The 18842-nt window shown below is 38.7% G+C and overlaps 1 protein-coding gene across 1 annotated transcript in view; it reads left to right on the top strand.

Annotated features, from left to right (window-relative positions):
* Window positions 1–316: 316 nt before the first annotated feature.
* rxfp1 (relaxin family peptide receptor 1) overlaps window positions 317–18842 on the top strand; it is a 222568-nt gene continuing 204042 nt past the window's right edge. The window contains exon 1 of the mRNA XM_055224684.1: window positions 317–353. The gene's annotated coding sequence lies outside the window, so the exon portion shown is untranslated. The remainder of the gene's footprint in view (window positions 354–18842) is intronic.

The raw sequence follows: 18842 nt of genomic DNA, 5'->3' as shown, positions 1-18842 counted from the left end.
CAGCAAACGCACCGCCCGTGAGTCAGAGGATGCCGCTTGCCTCTTTTAAAGCCCCATGCGCGCGGAAAACGGCAGCAGTGTGGTGTGGTGCGACCTTGGCTCAGCATCTGTACGAGCGCATCCCCCTGGCTCTGCTTTTCCGCTCTCTCCTCTTTCCCTATCACTGCGCGTCTCTGGAACCACAGGCGCGAACTAACTTTTAGCACTTTTTTTTTCCTCTTTTCATTAATTTTGGCAACGAGAATATCTCCTTCTGGCTTCAAGCGTACGGTACCGGTCCGTTTCTTGCGTAAAAACTTCGAAAGGGACTATGCAAGTTTACGTGGCGGTGATTTTCGCGTATGGAGTCTCGGGTAAGTGCAGTTTCAGATCTTATGGTTTCCTAGGAGGCGCATGGCTTTCCCAAATCTGCAGTTATGTGTTAAATAAAACTCTAGTAGTGACTAAACTAAACTAAACCAAAACTGAGACTAAAACTCAGATGTAGACTGTGCGTTTTAAAGGACATAAAGTTCCTAATATTGATTCAAATTATGACAGAACGAATTTAATCCTATGGCACGGTGCGCAAACGTCCCTGTTCACTTGGGACTACCCCACTTTGGAACCCTGTGTCCATTGTCCCAGTAGATTTATCCAGAAACATTCATTTGCCCCAGTTTTATAAAGGGCAAGTGCTGTGCGGTTGTCCCAATTATTGACCAATTTGATATCCGCCGCCAACAGTAAACAGTGTCATTCTTTAGCCAAATTAGACAAGAGAACAGCTTTGGAAAATTAACAAAACACACACAAAAAAAACATGAACAAAAGTCTCTTAGATTATATACTGACAGCCTTGAACATGCCTTGATTAGACTTAATTACCCGCTCTTTGTAAAATTGTCCCAGTTTTTATTTTGAAATGGTCACCCTACAGTCACGAGACACGTGTTCTGGGTTTTTTAACTTTGACAATAGGCTTTTTAGCTGTGATTTGCTGGTAAATGGGAAATATAGCAGGCTCGTATTTGTTGTATATGTTGGAGATGCCACTGGAGTAGTTTTATGAATGACACTCGCGCTGCGTAAAAACATGGAAACATCTCCCACTGCGCTCCAAAATCTGATTATAATGTGACTGCTGGACCTTTAAGAATCTTTAAATAACATGGAAACTGCTACATCTCATGTGAGTAATCAAGAGGCACCATGGTTAGAAATAAGTGAGGTGATTTTACTGTTTACATGTCATTTTGCTTGTGTTGTAGCTCATAAATTTGATTTTGAGTGGAGTGTGCATATGGCTGATTGGTAATCACTTGTGCAAAGCAGAGCGGGGCAGCGTGTGGGGGGTAACCTCGGAGTATATCATCTGTTGCACCAGCCTGTGAGACAGAGCGCTCCTCTTTACGCACGTTCCTATCGGTTCCATTAACTCCATTCATCCATAAGTGATTATACTGTGCGTAAAGGAAATGGGTGCCCTGTAAAAATGACTCTCTGGTCGACTTGAATCCAGAAAAAACAGCTCATTGTTTTAAGCTGATTTACTGAATCTGTTTGGTATGTTAAGTTTAGGCATTAAAGGTGCACTATGTAGCTTTTCTACCTGAAGAAGCGGCTTGGATGAGCAGCAAAATGTCTTCACTCCTACAACAATTTGTCCAGTTGACAGATTTAAACTTTGCTTACTACTGTGACCAGGCTTGCCTTTCTATGGATCTGACTTGTATTTTAGTCTCGTGGCATCGCCTGCTTGTCTCCATGCAGAGATAGATGATTAATCCCACACTTATGAACATTCCAGGCTAGTCTTGTCCCAATATTACAATTTCCAACTCCATTTCGATACATTCTTTTATTTGACCATATGCGTTATATCTGTGTAATCCGTCAGTCGTTCAGGTTTGATCCGTGGGAAAAGATAATTGAATTCTGTCAACTGGACAAAAGTTTTAAGAGTGAGCACATTCTGAAGAAGCTACTTGGATGAGTGGCGAAACAAATTTAAACGTCTTTTGCTGTTGACTACTATTGGAAAGTGTGGTCACGTATGAGAGCAAAAGATGAAGCTTAAATCTGTCAACTGAACAAAACGTAAGAGTGAAGACGTTTTGCTGCTCATCCAAGCTACTTGCAGAACTGAGGAAGCGGCTTGGATGAGCAGCGAAACGTCTCGGACAACCTGGACTTGGACAACTGAGGGATTACACAGTCACATATGAGGGTTGTGGTAATGTATTGCGATTGACAGTGAATGAAATTTAAAAAATGAAGGATTTCACTGTTGTTTGGTCTTGTTGCTTATGTCAGTACTTGTCAATAACTTATAAATCATGACAATCGCAACACTGATCTTGTGACAGCCCTACTGTAGAAGGTAGGCTACATGTGTCTGAAAAAATATCAAAACTAGTGATCAGAACTTCATGACTGATGACATGAGCGTTTTGAACTGGATTTTTTTTTTAAAAGAACCAAATCTTTTTTCATCTTATTTTATACTCAGATTTACACTGATTTACGTTGCAGCAACTAAAAAAACAGAACATATACACATATACAACACAGTAGTCTGTTTTGCACGTTTTAATTAGATTGCGCAGAATTTCAAAGGGTAGATACACTCCCACTTTCAGATTGAAGAATTTCGTGAAATCTTAGCCATGGTCATTTCTCTCTCTCGTGATTAATTTGTTGATAAAAATGAGTTATTACACTGGCTTCTGTAAATGAATAGCAAAAGAGCCTGTTGAACTGTTCTTTGATATGAACAGATCCAAAAGATTCAGATCCATGAAAGAACTGAGGGTCCCACCTAGTGCTGTCATGATACTAACATTTCAAACTTGATTTTGATACTAAACAATAGACAGGCTACTCAGTACTGATTTTGATACCAAAATGAGATTTTTAGAAGCTCTGTTTTAGATAATATTATAATTTTCAACAAAAAATAATAGTATTTGTTTATTACACTATGTGGTCTTTACACTAGTTCTGATAAAACTCATGATGAAACTGTTCAGGAAAGGTCCAATTTTATCCAATCATGTTACTTTTATTGAGTATAGATACCTGCTAAAATGAGTATCTAGTTTTGATTTTAGTTTTAGTATCGATTAGTATCAGGTTTTAGATACTTTTGACAACCCTAGTCCCATCACTAACAGAAAATTTTTGAAAATAAAAAAATAAAATAAAAAATCTTTATACAGTGTAATGAAGTAATTTAAACTTGCATGGGGTTTTGCCTTTTGCAGCATAAATCAATTGCAAGCACTGAAGAAAGAACGGGCTGTAAGGAGCTCAAACTGTGCAAATTTGGTACTGCCAATATTTCATTGATCCATTACTTACCACTCACAGCGCTCTGGCCAAGAACGTATCTGTATCTCAATCAATGGAATCTTTTGTTTCCGATATATTCAAAAAGTAGAGGCTGCTGATGAAACTATGGACTGCTATCAAGGGACTGTCCTGTCCTTTGTCTATGATTTTATTTTATTTTTTGTGGTCTGTTCATTCTGTTTTACACCCAGAGTTCAAATACAGGCTAGGATTATTCATGATGATTGTATTTTTTAGTTTTGGGATATACAAGAATTGTTTCCACTTTTCATTGAAATAATGGGTGTACAATGTTATGAGAGCATCTAAAGTTCAGGTTAGGTTCAGTTCAGTCAGTGTGATGGACCAGAGCAACAAAAGAGTTGTTCTGACTAAATCCTGTAAACGTTTTATTGCTCAAACTGTGGGGGTTAATGGTCATATATTAAGTTGACTCTTGTGACCTTTAAGACATGTTAGAATGTTGTTACTTCCTCAAAAACATACCTGGAGTTGTGTTTTGCTTCATTCACACATGTTTGAGTAACCCTTTATTTTTAGTCTGTCTACATCTCCAAAGCTCAAAATGCTCTGTTCCACCTTGTGATGTTATGAAGCGGTAGTTTTCAACCTTTTAACTTACCTTTTAACTTTTGTTCAGTAGGGGCTGAAATGATCCAAACATAGATCAGAACACTGTGTAATACAGACCATTTAAACTTACCCTTTTTTCATGTTCAATGCAGATTGTTTACAATCCTGAGAAACCAATGTCCAATAAGCTCTGCTGATATTTTTGGGGTGATGTGAAGAGCCGGATTTTGGTCATTTTTCCCCAAATGTTTTAATTTTCTATAAACTCACCCACATCTCTTTTTTCAAACCTTTAAATGAGCAGTGTAGTCATGTGGAATTATGTCTTAATAAGTTTTCTCAATAAGGCTTTATGTGCAAAGTTTTCTTAATAAGGCTTTATGTGCAAAGTATTCTTAATGAGGCTTTATGTGCATTCTTTAGGCAGCAGGTCGCCAAAACAAAATATCAGTCTCTGCTGAAGATTTATAGCCGATAAATCTCCAGCCCACATCTAGCCCCAATATATCGGTCTGTCTCTAGTGACAATTTGCCCCAATGCCCCCAGATGCACTTGTCTGTGTGTGGCTAAAGTCACTTTCATCTGATCATTACAAGAAAGTTATACTGTTGTTAAAAGCACTTTGGTCACCTTGAGTGTTGTAAAGTGCTCTATAAATAAACGTTGATTGATTGATTGATTAAATAATTCAATATGCATTTATACAATATTTCATTTTCTTGGAAAGAATCCTTGCATGTAATTTGTTTTTCACTGTGACTATGAAAAATGCTTTTCTGGAGATATCTCAGGCAAACAAGGTCAAATTAGTACAGAAGTATAAATCTCCAAAACACACACATTTCATGTGATTAGACTTTTTGTGTTTGAAAAAAGTGTGGTGTGACCACTTACCCCAGTCTCTCCTAAAGTAGTCCTGTCCATGATGCCAGGTACAGCAGCTTTAAAGAAATCAAGTACATGTTGTTCAGACAGTTGTGGCTGCTGTCAGCTGTGTACTATTGGAATATCATCATTTAAACTGTTACAGTAGTATCATGCTGCAGTTGATTGCTCCAAATATTGAGATGCACAAATATACTGCAGACTTTAAAGCATTAGATTTATGAGTCAATAATAAATTGCCTCTGCAAGAAAATTAATGACAATCATCTATGTATTTTTGTCCATAGAGAAAAGTCATATGATCAGTCATACAGAAACATGGCTGCCAAACACACATACAACATTCTAGTCCAGGTTTTGTGTAGGAGAGGGTGATATTGAGAAAAGATTGAGATTTTTGGATGGGCTGTCCCTTAATGATATTAAGATGATCCAAAATGTGCTCAAAAGTGTGTGTGAATGTCTTAGTTGAGATTTAAGTAGGTGATATTCAATTAATCAGTCTAATCTGTCTCTTTCTATTTTTCCAGCCAGCTTTGCTCAAGTTGTCCTGGGTTATTCTGTGGTGGATTTTAGCTCAGACCTAGTTTCTCCATTATGTTAGACGATTTAAATCTGATAATTATAATTAATTTAATTTAATACTGAGCTTAGACCTTGTTTCAGTATTGTGAAGTGTTTAAAGTCACTGTGTAACTCTTCTGCCATCTGCCTCTTGTCTCCATTGAGGCAAAATCGACCATGTTTTAACCATGTTATCTTTGTCTTCTTTGTTCTCTAATTTTATTTTCTTAATCTGTGCTACACATTGGACTTAGCAGTGTCACGTAACCATTTTGCAGAAAGAAAAGAAAAATAATGGCAACACTACCATGACCTGCTGCTGTCCAGTTCCAACTGCATGGTCCGCCAAATCTTTGTTGTGATGTTGTTCAGGGTGACATTGACTCCCATTGCCTCCACTATTTTCCAGCCTGGAAGTCAGGTGTTCGAATAGGATCCGATATTGAAACATGTATGGACAACATCTAAAACCTTTTCAAGCATGATTTTGATGAGGTAACATTCAAGGTAGAAAGCTAAAAAAAAAAATACAACCCCAATTCCAATGAAGTTGGGACACTGTGTAAAACAAAAAATAAAATAAAATATAGAATACAATGATATGCAAATTCTTTTCAACCTATATTGAATTGAATAAAGTAAAGACATGATATTCAATTCAAACTGATAAACTTTGTTGTTTTTATGCAAATATTCACTAATTTTCAATCTGATGTCTGCAACATGTTCCAATAAAGCTGGGACAGGGGCATGTTTACCACTGTGCTACATCACCTTTCCTTTTCTATTCAATTCAATTCATTTTATTTTTGTAACGCCCAAAATCACAACAACAGTTGTCTCGAAGGGCGTTCATGTTTTGGTTGATGGGGGAAACCGGAGTACCCGGAGGAAACCCGTCCAGACACGGGGAGAAACATGAAAAACTCCACACAGAAAGGCCTGGGCGACCCGGGGATCGAACCAAACCTTCTTGCTGTGAGGCATGAGTGTTGCCACTCAGCCACCGTGCTGCCTACACACAAAAACAAACAGGAAAATCAAACAACAGGAAAAATCAGACAAAACAAGACAAATTGGCCAGGCGAGGAGGAGGAAGACCAGGCGAGGAGGAGGAAGACCAGGCGAGGAGAAGGAGAGCCGGGCGCGGAGGAGAGGGAGGCGGGTGGACGAGGGCCAGGCGGGGAGGAGGAGAGGGTCCAGCTGTCATTGGGGCATCTGAAAGAGTTACACTCCACAGGGGGAGTGGGACAGGGGACAACATGTGAATAGCATTGCTGAAGAGATAATAGGAGGAAGCAGAGGATAGTGCTCAGGTTGCCATACTTCCTCCAGCTTGTTATCTCCTACTGCAGCCTATCTTATCCGGGGTTTTAATGTCACTCCCAGCCAATCTGGTCATAGTTAGTTCGGAGTGACATTAAACTAAGTAACCTGGTCATACGCTATACCGAAGAAGAAGGTTTTAAGCCTGGTCTTAAATACAGAGACTGTGGGGGCCTGTTTAACATCAGCAGGGAGTTGATTCCATAGCACAGGAGCTTGGTAACTGACTGCTCTCCCTCCCACTGTACTTTTGGACACTCTAGGAACCACTAATAGTCCTGAATTCTGAGAGCGGAGTGCTCTGTTTGGCTAGTACGGGACAATAGCATCTTGCAGATAGGTCACTTTAATAAGTCATGTTTGCACTGTTGTTCTGATGCTGCTGTTGTATATATTTTCTACCTCTAATTTTATTTTATTTTTAAGTATATATTTTTTTACTTTGTGCATGCCCTTTTTTTGTATTTATTCAGTGTGTTTTTATGTTGCACTTTATCACCGAAGTAAGTTCCTAGTTTGCAAGCTGTGTTCACTGACGATGGCAATAAAAGTCTTCCGATTCTGATTGTAACACCCCCACACCATCACTGATACTGGCTTTTGAACTTTGCGCCGATAACAATTCGGATGGTCCTTTTCCTCTTTGGCCCCGCAGGACACGATGTCCATGATTTCCAAAAACAATTTAAAATGTGGACTCATCAGACCACTGCACACTTTTCCACTTTGCGTCAGTCCATCTCAGGTGAGCTCGGGCTGGCGGTGTTTCTGGATGTTATTGATATATGGCATTTGCTTTGCATGGTACAGTTTATCTTGCACTTGGAGATGTAGCGAGGAACTGTGTTAACTGACAATGGTTTCCCAAAGTGTTCTTGAGCCCATGTGGTAATATCCTTTACACATTCATGTCTGTTTTTAATACAGTACCGCCTGAGGGGTCGAAGGTCACGGGCATTTAATGTTGTTTAGGGCCTTGCTGCTTATGTGCAGAGATTTCTTCAGATTCTCTGAATCTTTTGATGATATTATGGACCGTAGATAATAAAATCCATAAATTCCTTGCAATTGTACGTTGAGAAACATTGTTCTTAGACTGTTGGACTATTTGCTCACGCAGTTTTTCACAAAGTGGTGAACCTCATGTGTGAATGGCTGAGCCCTTCGAGGATGCTCCTTTTATTCCCAATCATGACACTCACCTGTTTCCAATTAACCTGTTCACCTGTGGAATGTTCTGAACAGGTGTATTTTAAGCATTCCTCAACTTTCCCATTCTTTTGTTGCCCCTGTCCCAGCTTTATTGGAACGTGTTGCAAGCATCAAATTGAAAATGAGTGAATTTGCATAAAAACAATAAAGTTTATCAGTTTGAACATTAAATATCATGTCTTTGTAGTTTATTCATTTCAGTATAGGTTGAAAAGGATTTGCAAATAATTGTATTCTGTATTATTATTATTTTTTTTTAAGTTTTACAGAGCATCCTAACTTCATTGGAATTGGGGGGCGTAACACCAGTACTTTAATAGAAGTTTAATGACATATGCATGACTTTTTAAATTAAAATGTAACTGAACTTTCATCCAAGCTATAACTTTATAATGTATCACCAAAGCTTTTAAGCTGACTGCATGGGATTTGTAGTATATTTTATTTTTCACATAGTAATTACTATCAGACAGATTTGGCAACGTGATGTTGCTGTGTTCCAGAAAAGCTTTGTTTTCTCCTATAGTTTTATGCTGCTTTTTGATGTTCTCACCTGCGTATGCAAATGAAAAACGCTGGAGATTGTGGGCTGGCTAATCACTGTATGACAGGAGTTGTTCATAGACAAATGCCCACACAGCCACAGTGAGTACTTTGTGTTACCATGTGGTGTATGACATTCGTTATTATTTATATAGCTATTATTTAGTTTGTGGAAAATACACTAGAAGAAGTGCTGTACCTGTACAGGAAAAACAGAACTCCTGTTATTCCTCACTTTCCTTATACATGCCAAACATTGTAAGTATTCACAGTGATGAGTTTATAAGTGCTTTTCACAACTCTCAGAGACCAGAGTGGAGTGTTGCAGTGACAGTAAACATCAACTAGCCTGCTAACAGCACACTTTCTGATTATCGGACAATATAACACTTTTCAATTAGATGCAGGCGGAGTTATGTTGACCTCAAGAGCTGCTTATTTAATAAATCTATAGTGGCTTGAGACAAATTTTGGTCTAGTGCATGGGAAAAAATGGGTACAAGGCATTTAAAATGAACTGTGACAATTGTTTTATTGACTTTAATTCTGATGTTAAAATCTCAAAAGGTTGCATTCATGCTGTAGAATTGATGATGTAACAATTTCAGATGGAGGGCAGGGGTCAATCTAACTCTATGGGAGATTTACAGTTTTTGAAATAAATATACAATGATACCCAAATGTTGAAACCCAAACTTTCAATATTAATCTCATGGCTTAAAGTCATTTTAACTGATAAGATTTTTCAAGGTGTTGAAATTTATGCAAGTTTTTGTTTCATGTGGATAGGCCCAGTAATTGCAGAGATATTAACTATAAACCAGGTTAACAAATCTGCAGTCTGCAAGACATATTTGAAACGAAGGGCCACAAACCACTAGTCAATACAGTGGATCATTCAGATGGGTGCTTTTTGAATAGTTTTGACACAGCTGCCATACCTTTAATAGTGAAACATTAAATGTGATGATATTGAGGTTATAGTGGTATAACCTGATTGTTTCTATCTGAATTCTTCTCAAATTTGGCAGAGGTAGAGGGCTAGCACCAGTGTACAAATCCAGTTACATCTGTGGTCAGGATCTGATAGACTTGTTTTCATGTTTTGAGCTCCAGACTTTCACAGTAAGCCTTGACATCCCGGTCCTGTGCACAAAGTTCAATAAAGATTCCATTCAGGATTTCAGAGATCTCCTGGCTTCATGAATCCAGACCTTTGGCGAAAGACTTGTTAGACTTGATTGAGTCATTTAACTTAACCCAGTCGGTTCAACACACGAGAAAAGACACTGGACTTGGTGTTGTCCTTTGGTCTTGATGTAAATCTGAGGGAACACTTTGCTGTTACTCTCTATAATTCTGCCTCTAAGTCCGTGTGTGCACAATCAACTCTATGAGTGCCTCTTTGTTTTCTGGCGTGTTCAATGCATCTGAAACTATGAATGGAGATAATTGGCTAAACACCACACCAGATGGTCTGCTCCCTTGTTTCATTGGCACTTGCAGGGAGGTACTGGATGCGGTGGCTAAGACAGACGCACACAAAGCCCATAGCACAGCCTTGGCTTAATGAGAATACGCGTGAGGTCAGGTGTGCATGTAAACATGCTGAGAGGAAATGTTGAGTATCAGAGGATAGTTAAAGCTGCTAAATGTAGTTTCATATCAAACCTGGTGTCATCAAACTGCCACAAACCTCAGATGCTTTTTAGTACTTTGAAGTCTCAGTGATGAGCCATCAGGTGATCACAAAAGTGTCAAACAGCAGCTCTGCAGCGCCTACTCATACAAATATATCTCATCTGAGCGTTTTTTAGCCCAGTTCCAGGCACTTAGGTTGACCTTCACATCACAATCGCCCCCCTTCAGAGTGTGATTGGAGCTGCTCCGAGACCTCCTGTTTCAAGCATGCTCAGAGAGGGATTTTACTGCGGTCCAGAATACAGCTGTTGGGTTGACACCGGCCCAAGCGCACCACTTTTATGTCAACCCAACTAGTGGCAGTGTAAAAACGACCTTAGACTGCCACTACCCTCTGTTGTGGACCTTGTAGCTCCAGCAGTCTGTGATTCAATCTTTGAGTATTTTGAGCAAGTGTCTCTCTTGGCCTTGAAAGAAAATTGTTCAACAGCTAAAGCCTTCTGCCTAGATATTATTCCAAGTTGTCTATTAAAGAATGGTTTTAATTCTATTAAACCTTGTCTCTGATGTCTGGTTGTTTTCCTACTGCCCTGTGGTCTAGCCACACATCAAAAAGCTTAATTTTGACCCAAGTATTCTTTCCAACTTTAGACTCATCTCAAAGTTGCCCATTTTGTCTAGGGTTTTAAAAAAGGTTGCATATGACCAACTGCAGGCTTACCTTAATCTTACGGATCAGACTGAAAACCTACCTCTTTGTGTTTTATTGTACTCTTCCTATGTATCGTGGTATCTGTATATTTGTTTTTTGTTTTTTTACTTTTATGTGAAGCACTTTGGTCAGCTGTAGTTGTTTCAAATGTGTTATATAAATAAACGTGAATTGAATTGAATAATTATTTACATTTTCAGAAAAAAGTACTGCTTATGATCAATTGGGCCAGTTTAGCAGAAGCATAAAAATAGTTCTGAGAGCCTCATTTAGACTCTGGGCCATAGCTTGGACACCCTGTTCTGAAATGTGGTTATTGGATTTGCTTTGCAGGTAATACAGTCTTCTCTCAAAAGTAAATGCATTGTGCACAGTGAAAAAGTTATTTACCTAACTCTATGAAAACAATTGTTCCGCCCATGAAACATCTCCCAAGTGCTATGACTTAGGAGTTCCAAGAATACAGCTATTGCAGTAACTTGTTTTATTACTTCTTTGTCAAATGGTCTTTCAACCTGTGTCTAGTTTCTCTGGGAAATGAAAGTGCTTACATCACACTAGGGCCTCTGGGTCACCTGAAGACTCATTGAGGAGCAGTGTGTGAAGAAGACATCATCATCACTGTTACTAGGGCTGTAGTGGATGAAAGAAATTTTTGGTCAACTAATCGCATGTCCTGCCGATCAATTGATAGACTAAAAAAGGGATTGGCAAAAGCTTTTAAAATTTATGTATCTCTATTATCTGACCGAAACTGCATTAAATATTAGAGTCTGGTGTTTCTCTGCTTCCCCCTCCTCTTGTGCTTTTTCTCTGTAGAGCTGGTGTGTGATGGGGCGTGGTTGGATCGTCCTGCAGCAGAGGGGCACACCTGCAGCTCAGCCAGGATCAGCTAGAGTATAATACCCCACCCTGCCTTCTTTGCTGCCAGATAATTCTGTTTTATGCAGTCATCCAGCCCGCGCAGTGCTGCAGCTTAATGGACCAGCCAGCCTCTAACCAGCCTCTGTCACCACAGCCTGCAAAGTAACACTACAACTGCACTGGAATTAATCCCAAAACAATTATTTATGCAGAAGAAGTACTAGGAAATGGATGCATATAAAGACCATTAATCTAGTGTATCATGAGTTTAATCTGCCTTTTTACATATAAATACCAAAAATACAATATCTTCAGCTACCTCACTCACTCTCTAACTTCTTTTTTATTCAGTTGTCATATATAAATCTTGCCTGGCAAATCCAGAATGTGTTTTTTTATAGAAATGGATGTCTGGCCAAGAATCAGTTTGTCGTGTCTTGAAAAACAACTAAATGTGATCGTGCAACTGTGCAATTTTATTTATTTTTTTCAGTGACATGTGAAACGAAAAGCTCATTGGTCGCGTATCATTTTGAATAAAATTACATTTCACTCGGATTAATAGAGTTTTTGACTTTGCTCATTGATTCTGCAGAAGTTGTTCAGTCCCTTGGGATAATTTTTTCCTTTCTTTTTTACTCAGACCATCTGAACTCAGAGAGATTCACAGGTGAGCAGACTCAGGGAGGCCTAAATATCCAAGGCACACTGACAAAGTAAAATAAAAATTCAACTTTCAACACTTTCTCAGTTTGAAATGGTCTAAAATATCCCTTGTCTAACGATGTATTCCAAACAACCCTCGTTGAGTGTCTGAAAGTGGCCTACATCAGACCTAGATACTTCCTTTATCCATAATAAGAACAGTCTCAAAAAGCTTCTTGAAATGAAATGTGCAGTGGTTTGTCTCTATTACATATATTCTAGTCAGCCACAGGCCTATTTAACCAAGACAGCACAATCCCTGAAGTACCTCTTGCTATCTCAACATCTGATCACATACTACTTGTTTATGCAGCAGACAGAACATAATGCAGAAAGAAATAAACTGACAGAAAATCAGTCAAAAAATGGTGTGTCGATAACCTTACATTATTTGACACATTTTTCTTTTGTTCTAAAAGTTCCAATTGTAAATGACACAGATGGCTTAGTTGTTTTAATCCTTTTCCTATTAACGTGTTTCCACTTCTTATTAGTAGTGGACATTTTGAGGACTTTTGAACATTCAGAAGATTATTATGCTATAATATTATAATTGTTAATTGCTAGGTAACAGTGCTAATTTTGGATGATGGATAAATTATCATTTTGTAGACCAACAAAGTATGCTGCTGTGTCTTCCCGTATCTGATAAGTTAGATAATTCAGGGACAGGCTCATTTGCTTAGACAATTCCTATGCTTCTGTGATCAGTTTGCATGTTTTACAAGGTTCCTTTATGTACTTCAGTTTCCTCATAAATCCTGACCAAGATCCTGGCTCAGGCTCTGGATATTCTCCTGGTGCTGACATTTTCAGACATCAGCCTAAGAACATGCAAAATCCTTCAGCTACCCATGACAAAAGATATAGCTCAAGATCTAGAGATGTGTTCCCCTTCAACCCATTGCTCCTGACAAGTTACCCCAGTGGGGTAAAGGGATGGGTCAAATGCAGAGGACAAATTTCTCTACAGGGACACTATTATACCTTATGTTATCTCATAAAATCCAATAATTGGATTAGACATCACAATCACATCAAAGTTGCAATGTGAGTTGACACAATTATCACATTGTAAAGGCTGCTGTTAATAGTCTTATGGAGGTTTTTTTTCCAGATGCTCAAAGTTGCTTTACAATTTCATGCATTATTCATTCACTTCACACTCGCTGGTGGCAAACTACTATTGTATCCACACCTGCCCTGGGGCAGACTGATGGAAGTGAGGTTACCTATTTGTGACATCGGTCCCTTTGACCACCAGCACTTGCACCACATTCATACTAGGTAAAGTGGATGAAGTGTCTGGCCTTAAGACAAGAACAGTTTTGGCCACTGGCACCCCACTTTGGCACCTGGCATTACCAGAACGTTACCAGTACTAACCAGGCCCAGCTCGGCTTAGCTTCAGAGATGTGATGAGATCAGATTTGATAAGGAGGTTTGGCCTCTGCAAATAACAAAATATAGTATTTGTTTATTGAAAAAAATTGTTGTACCTGTAGTTTAGAAATGGCAAATGTAATGGCAATCGCAATTGGAAAATTAATGTTACATTTTTTTTCTCCAAAATTGAATAGCAATTTAGCCCAATGTATCTACAACACCATTATAATTGGCACTTTATATAGCAGGAGTATTTGCATTAGCACAAATCATTACATGTAGTGTCCGTTACTCCCACATTTGTGCATGATATTTTTGACTACATAAAGCTGTACATAGGTGTAATATGTGTATAATATGGCATTGACTTTCCTCCCAGCGGAGGTTGGCCAGATTCGGCTCCTCGCTTAAGCCTTCTCTTGTGGGAAAAAGGCAGTGCCACTACATAGGCCTCCTGCTGCTACTGCTTTTGAAAGGATTTGCACCAAAAAGAAAACTGCACCCAAAATGGAATGGGAATTTCATGTTGGATCCGTGTTATTTGGGGCTATTTGAGGTTATTTGAGGTTTATTGTCCAAAGGAGAAATAAAGAATATTGTACTTTTATCATAGTGTTGCATAAGATTTTTAGTTCAGATTTACTTTTGAACAAGTTTTTTTTTTTTTTTTTTTTTTTTTTTTTTTTTTTTTTAATTTGATTTCATGTTTTGTTTTTTTCTTTTTCTGCCCTTGTCTGACACCTCTTATTAAAGCAATCACTGAGGCACACAGGAGCACTTCTGTTGTCAATTTCATATTACAGTGAATGACGACAATTTTGAATGAATAATAATAATTGTCATTTTTCTGAAGTAGTACAAAGGCAAGTAGATAGAAATAGTAGTAGTAGAAATCAAGCTTCAGATTACATCTCACTTTTTTAACATATCTTGAATAGGATAATTTGTTGTTTGCAAAAATATTTTACAAAAAATACCGCATGTTCAGCAAATTATAATAATTGAAATCATTAAAATTATTTGGATTCCTCCTTCATCAATGTAGAGAGTTGGTCGCAATTGCAGGGGCCGATGGTGTAGATTGGTAGCCTTGCTTCTGTCAGTCTGCCCCAGGGCAACTGTGGCTACAATAGCAGCTTTCCACAACCAAATCTTGAAAGGCCTGATATAAATCCAGTGCATTACAACAATAGTTCAAAAACAGACTTACTCATGTACATGAGAACCCTGGTTAACATATTTTGCCTGATTACATAATTCCCTTTTGGAGCATTTAGTATTAAGTTATGACATATTTAGATCATTATTTTACTTTCTTTTTTTTTTTTTTTAATAATTGCAACTAAGTAGGTGAAAGAAGATACCAAGATATTTGTTTTGTATAGTGTATAGGGGGAAAATAAAAGTGGAAATTTTCTCAGCTCTCAAGCCTCAAATTCAGATGAAGACGGGATTGCTCAGACATGCATGAATCAATCAGAAGTTGATGATGTGAGAATACCTTTACAACATTGTTGATAACTCATTATATATTAATATATTTTACATAACCTGTCTCCTGTAACAGAGAAACAGACATATATTTATTTACAGTCAACATTTCATTACCTTTTTTATGATAGTGTAGCCAGAACACTATCCTATCCTATTACCACAAAGTATCCGTATAATGCAGTTGGCAAGTTCAGCTAATGGAAACTCAACCATGGGTGGATGTGACAAATTGGGAGAAAACAATTATTGTCTAGACTGGAGAAGACATTGGACTTGTGACTTGAATCCTGATCCTTTAAATCCAGTGGGAGAGGAGTGATTGGCCGAAGGCTAGACACGTCTTTGGGGATTTGGAGTGCAAGCTGCTGTGAAGTGGAGATACTATTAACCATAGTGTGGCAAAATTATCAAAAAAATCTTTGGGTTACTGCCTCTAGAGCACAGTGGTTTCTCAAACGCGTACTCAGGCAGGCACTTTTCACAGCCAGTAATCTTTATTTATGAGTTTGGAGGGCAAGATGAAAGCACCATGGAGTTAGAGTTTTGTCTTGTTTAATAGAATGTGGTCTTTGTTCTACCAGCTCCCTACAGTGTTTTAATCTGAGTTGGTTTGTTGTGAGTACTTCTAGGTCGAGTTGGGTTGAGAAATGTATCGCAGTTTCACATTTGTTAAAGGTTCACTATGTAACTTTCTTGGTGGGGATCTGAAACCTGCTTGTCTCCATGGAGATGTTATTCCTTTGCGTGTAATGTTCAGTTATATGGTGTTAATGTTATTTACCTGGCTTTTATTCAATTACAGGTGTTTTTATTGCTAAACAATATCTAGACAAATTTGTTCTTACTCTGAGCAGGGTTGACTCTCCACAGATTTGACCTGTAACTTAGCTTGGTGGCGTTACATGCTTGTCTCCATGTAGCTGAGCGCAAATGGAAACGTGACAAGTTGGAAGTATCATTTCAGTTGGCGGTCTTATCAGAGAATAGTCAAATCTGTTAAAACTAAGTATTTTTCAGATATCATTGTGTCCAACTGTAACAACCCTCGTGTTTTGTTTAAAACTGTAAACTGTGTACTTAATGCTCCACAGTCTGTCTGTGTTGACCCCACTGTTGAAATGTGTGACAGTTTCCTTAATTTCTTTGTCTGTAAAGTTCAAAACACCAGAGCTCTTACTAGCCCTCCTCTGTATAATCCCCCTGCTCTTGTCAGGCCCTCTGATGTTTTTAATCACTTTGAATGTGTGACTTTGTCATTTTTAAGAGAAACTGTCGATAGCTTGAAGCCTTCTGGGTCCCCCCATGATCCAATTCCACCTTGATTGTTTAAAGAGGTTTTCCCAATTGTTTCTCAGCATGTGCTCAATATAGTAAATTGCAGCCTATTAAAAGGGCTGCCTAGGAGTTTTAAGCTTGCTGTAGTGCAGCCTCTTCTTAAAAAACCTGGTCTTGATGCCGCTGACATGGGAAATTTCAGACCCATATCAAAGCTTCCTTTTATTTCGAAAATCTTAGAAAAGATTGTTTACTGTCAACTGAGGGATTATCTCGAGTGTTTCAGTCTGGCTTCAGATCAAGGCACAGTACTGAGACCGCATTATTGAGGGTTTATAATGACATTTTCGAGGCTACTGATTGTGGACATAGTGTCATTTTGGTACTTTTAGTTCTGACTGCGGCATTTGACACAGTAGACCACCAGATCCTCCTGTCACGACTGCAGCATTCTGTTGGTATACAAGGGTGTGCACTCGAATGGTTTAAGTCCTACCTAACAGATAGACAATTCTGTGTCCACATTGCAGCCACTGAATCCTCTGCTGCTGCCCCTCTCACTTGTGGAGTACCCCAAGGCTCCATTCTTGGGCCACTTCTCTTTTCTTTGTATCTCCTCCCTCTTGGGTCAATTTTTCGCAAGCATGGCATTTCGTTTCATTTTTATGCGGATGATGCACAAATTTACATGCCGCTTAAGAAGGAAAATTCCTACAGTGCTAAAACTCTCAGAGACTGTGTTGAGGAAATCAAAAATTGGATGTCCTTAAACTTGCTGTTCTTAAATGACAAAAAAACTGAAATTGTAGTGTTTGGGCCTAGTGAGGCAAATACCTTTAGTACTGATCTTGGCTCTCTTGCTCAATATGTGAAACCTGTGGTGACAAATCTTGGTGTGAGGCTGGATAATGATTTAAAACTTGATGTCCAGATAAGCGCTGTTGTCAAAACTAGCTTTTTTCAAATTCGTCAACTCCCGAAAGTCAAACCTGTCCTGTCACAGCATCATTTTGAGATTTTAATTCATTCTTTTATCACCAATCGTTTGGATTACTGCAATGCTCTTTATATTGGTTTGAACCAAACTTCTGTCGCACGTCTCCAACTTGTTCAAAATGCAGCCGCTCGCCTTTTAACTGGTTCAAAAAAACGGGAACACATTACTCCTGTTTTGAGGTCCCTACATTGCTCCCTGCCTCTCATCGAATTGATCTTAAAATCCTTCTGTTTGTCTTTAAATGCCTCCACGGCCTCGCTCCACAATATCTGTCCGACCTGCTTCATCCCTATGCTCCTGCTCGCTCACTCAGGTCTGCAGATCTTTCACTGTTGGTGGTCCCCAAAATGAGGAGGAAACTTTGAGGAGACCGGGCCTTCTCTGTGGCTGGTCCCAAACTGTGGAACGCGTTGCCCCTGCACATTAGACAGGCTGAGTCACTTTCTACTTTTAAATCAGTTCTTAAAACGCACTTTTTTTCTTTCGCTTTTCACTGATATGTTGACTTTTATAGTGTACAGTTTGTAGTTATTTATTTGCATGTTTGTTACTCCCTACTCTCAGAAGCATCCGTTTGTTCATGTGCAGCTGCAGAAAAATGTCCTGTTCTTCATAAACTGTTTCCAAAGCAACAACGTGACAAGCACTCTCACCTCTAGGAATGGGTTTTGTTAAGGATTTCTCAATAATACTACTACTGTTATGGACTTGTTACCAGTACTCTTACTTTCATATAAGAAGTGCAGTTACCTGTTAGGCTGCTTTGATTACCCAGTGTGCTGTGCTGGACCCTTATCTCCGTGCCTGTGTTCATGAGCCACTTAGAGCCAGAGCCGAGGGGGAGAGATGGCGATGTAGAAGCAGAAATGATCCAACACCGTGCACACAAAATAATCAAAGCACAGGGTCAACAAGTTACATTCACACTATACATTTTATGAAAGGAGTGCGACTCCTCTGCGCCTCTAAGAGTACCGATACTGCATGAGTTTATTGAACCAGAGGACCAATAAAAGTTAGCACCGGTACTGTTATGAAACGTTTCTATCCCTACTCCCTACCTCACAACAAGAAAGTCCCAGGTTTAAATCTTGGTGGGACTTTCTGTATATTATATTTTTCCCCCAACATTTTTTTGTCCTGAACAAACCCAGAATAAACTGGTCCACCCACTGTTAATATAGGTAAATATTGTAAAAGTAAAAAAAAAAAGAACATAGTTTAAAAGTTTGTGAGCTTCAAGCCTTGTTATAATACATACATCATACATCATCTAAAATATACCTGGAGTTGTGTTTTGTTTCACACATGTTTGAGCAATCCTGCATTAT

Source organism: Periophthalmus magnuspinnatus, chromosome 10 (assembly GCF_009829125.3).
Source record: "Periophthalmus magnuspinnatus isolate fPerMag1 chromosome 10, fPerMag1.2.pri, whole genome shotgun sequence".
NCBI classification, from domain to species: domain Eukaryota; kingdom Metazoa; phylum Chordata; class Actinopteri; order Gobiiformes; family Gobiidae; genus Periophthalmus; species Periophthalmus magnuspinnatus.
The sequence above is the reverse complement of the archived record's forward strand: the minus strand, read 5'-3'. Positions and strand labels throughout refer to the sequence as shown.